Below are 3940 nucleotides of genomic sequence, written 5' to 3'. Positions count from 1 at the left end.
GGGGCGGGCTGGAGACGAGGATCGGAGTTTCCCGGCGCTCTCGGTCCTGGGGGTGGGTGGGCGAGCCGGCGTCAGGCCTGGTGGCGGCGGTGGGTACCAAGAGGAGGTCCGAGAGGCGTCTAGCTCAGCTCTAGTTCACCTAGCTGACGTAGGCATCCAAGAGGAAGTTGTGGGAGTGGAAGAAGGCGTTGCCTGGCCCTGTGGGAAATGCTTCTGCCTTCAGTTCGCGTCTTCTCCTTCGTGAAAAGCTTTGAGGGGACTCCTTTGGGTTCCAGACGTAGGCGAACAGGGTTTTGTATACTCTTCATGGCAAGATTTTTTTTTTCCTTTGGAACAACCACAGACGCCCTCCTTAGTCGTCCACTCAAAGCCTGCACTTCCCTTTCCAGCCTCTTGCCGACGTCCTGGGGGATTTCTAGGAGCATACTCCCTCCAGCCTCCCGTTCCTTCATCGCTTTTCCCTTAAAGGCGTAGAGAATAGTAATACACTTATATCATATTGTTCTTCAGCAAGATGTTGCAGACATCACAATTCCTTTTTTCAGTAGAATATTTGCAGGTTTGCACTGAAACAATCTATAAGGTTGAATAACACGTAAAGTTACTTGCTTAACGTCTTTTTTAGGGAATCCTGCAACAAGGTCCTATTGAAAGTGCCTCTCTCTAATATGTTTTAGGGAAAGCTTGTATCCTGTTTAAGGGCCTGTGTACTTTGCTCTTACCTAGACAATTGTATGGAATTACAGTGTCAACCTAAAAAAAAAAACAGAGAGAGACTCTCTGAAATAAAATAATTATTCAGGAATGGGCACTGCAATGGGAATTATGCGTGCCATAATAAAATATGTGCGAATTCAGGGAGGTAAAGGAAGACAAAAGTTTTTAAAGGAAAAATGAGGATTGAGTAACTGTTTCGAGGTAATTATTCTTCGCTGTAAGGATCAATAACAAAGGTGATGCCAGTGGGAAGTTAGGTAATTGCTGGGCAGATGTCCTCGCAGAATTTTTTTGTGTAAGGTTGCAGTGACCTTTGTGCAAGGTTGAGGTTTTTGCAGTCTTTGTGATAGTTCTTGTTATCAGGCATTTGTGCATGAGAACCCTCCCTATATGGACCTCCCAGGCTCTATTTGTCAGCGTTTTTAACACAAGTGGCTCCATTTTTATTCTGACAACTTTCACAAAGATCAGGGGAGATTGTAGTTAAATTGTATGCTTAGTCATGACCTCTGCCCTCTGGCTCAGGAGACGGGAATCCCAAATGCATTTCCCGAGAGCATGGTGACACACTCGCGTATTTTTTTTCCAAATCTACTTTCAGAGTTGCAAGTCAGTCACAGGAAGTGATCTTTTATTATAAGTATCAACTAAGTGTATAGAGTGTGTTTCCACAGAAGATTTTAACGTTTGGGGCCTTTTCTCAAATTTTTGGAATGGCTTAATGAATGGAATAACTGGCAAATAGTTTAATGAACGGAATAACTGGCAAACCACTGGTTGTATGTAAAACCGATTATGGGCTCTCATTTCATTAGTTATCAGTCTAGCTCCCCAGGTGGACTGGGTGCTTCAATCTAGAGCAAAGGGAACAGAGTGATTCAACAAGTGCCTTAGCATATTGTCTGGCCCAGAAATAATGAATGCTAAATGTATATTGATTGATTTAATAAGTGAATACATGAATCTATGCATGCCTGTTCCTAAAACTGTATTCCTTAGACCCCACATCCCTAAACCTCACTTTAGTAACAGCTGTAATGAGACCTAAGCTATGGACATATTAGAATTTTCTTGTTTTGTTAGTGTGAAAATAATTTTTAACTTGACTATTGATAATAAAAAACATATTTCTATGTAGATATGTTTTGTACATGCCTATTTTTATTGCAGTGTAAAAGACCAAATCAAAAATAATGAATGTTTTGATTATTTCCCTTAGAAAAGGACCCCATAGTCATTTTTGTATCCTCAGTTGTTCCATAACACATGACAAGCACATTGTCCATTCCCTAATCCCAGCACGGAACATTGAATATCTGTGAATTCCAGCTGTCCTGTAATGCACAACTGTAGGCAGTAAACTTTTGACCCAGGCAGGCCACAATGTGGGCAGACCTGGTGGACATGGCTGTAAAGAGTTGCAGCTGTCATGGTTGGGGTCTGCCAGATGGCCCCCCCAGCACCAATCCGTGTGTGAGAATCTCACTGAAGAACTGGAATGTTCACAAAATAAGCTGTGAACCCCGAGCAAAGTAAACAGATGGCAAGCTGGCTCTCAGACTTGTCTAACTCCAAGCTCTGTCCCTCTCAATTGATCTTTTGGCTAATATTTGTTTAACACACACCTACAAAATAATCCTAGAGATATGTTTATGCATATGTATACATAAGTGAATGTACATTTTTAAATGTTGAGAAAGATATATATATATATACATATATATATCTTTATATATACATCAAATAGTATAGTGGTTACCTCTGAGGAGGAACTGGGGATGGAGGGAGTAGTTGAGGAGAGCTTTGACTTTAGATTTACTATTTGAGTTTATATAAAAATGTATTCATATATTATTTGTGTGATCAAAATAATTAAAAGTAACTATATTTGTGTGATTCCCCTGCTCTGAATTCTTCAATATCTCTCTACTACCTCCAAGCAAAAGTCAAAGGGATACAGACTCAAGCAGGTCTGGCTCTTGGCTGTCTGTGGGACTGATGTCTGTGGGCTAGAGCACTCTAGCCATACCAGCTTCCTGAAGGGCCCCAAACACCCCATGATGTCTTTTGTATATGCTGTTCTCTCCACTTTGAATGCCTCCCTCCACAGGACCCATTAGAGTGAACATCCCCTGTTTACCCCCAAGAACAATGGATGTGTAAAAAAGCAAAAGAGAAACAGGTGCTTGGTTTTTCAGACTAGTACCAATTCTTGGAATACCCTTTTTAAGAAAGTTTCCCAGGGTACAATTGACTGCAGTGTTACATATCTAATTATGCTGAGACCCAAGATTGAAAATGAACGCCTTTCCTCATTGCCAGACCAAGTCCGTGTCAAATGCGTACTGCACTGGGTTATAAGGATCAGATACAGAGTGAGTATTCTGGAACTGCCTGGGAAAGATGTTGACATGGCTATTCCATAGCTTGCTACCTAAAGGACTTATCAAACAGAAGTTATATGCAGTTATTTGTAATTAATACATTTATTAGTTGACATTTGAGAGTTAAGAAACCTGAGTTCTATCCTTGGGCAAGACATTTCCTCTTTCTAGGTCTGTTTTCCTTCTCTGTAAAATGAGTCCAAGATTGAACTAAATGATCTTTAAGATTTCCCATTCTAAGATTTTAGATTCTATAAATTTATGAGAGAGACATTAAAGAATTTTTACAACAGCCTTTCCTCAAATCTGCTCTTCTCTGATACTATTCCCCCTCCTTCTTGCTTCCATCAAACTTTTTAAAAAGTGGGCTACACACAAAAATGCCTACTTAATGGAAACAGTATTTTAACTTCTTGAAAAAGGTAGTTTGTCCATTATTAACTTTTTAAAATAAAAGTTCCTATGCAAAGCTACCACATCTTTTGTATCATCTGCCAACTTAACATCTCATTAAGGTTTCAACAATGTAAACAATTAATGTAAGCAACAATGAATAATTTACCTTCTGGAAGAAGAGCAGCAATAAAGAATCCTAGAAAACAAGAGCTGCACTATTTTACTACAAAAGATAGCAGCTTCTATCTGTAGGGTACTGGAAAACTTTTTGTATCTTAGAGGTAATAATGACAGTGATTAAATAGTAACTAAAATAAAACCTTTTTGAAATTGTCTAGCATAGTGCCTGCATATAATGGGCACTCAACATGTGCTTCCCATTTCTTCATTTCTGAGCACCAAAGCCTAACACATTAAATTCCCTAGTCAAGGACTAAAATATT

This window comes from Galeopterus variegatus, unplaced genomic scaffold (genome assembly GCF_000696425.1).
Source record: "Galeopterus variegatus unplaced genomic scaffold, G_variegatus-3.0.2 Scaffold360, whole genome shotgun sequence".
NCBI lineage: Eukaryota > Metazoa > Chordata > Mammalia > Dermoptera > Cynocephalidae > Galeopterus > Galeopterus variegatus.
Note: the sequence above shows the minus strand (reverse complement) of the source record.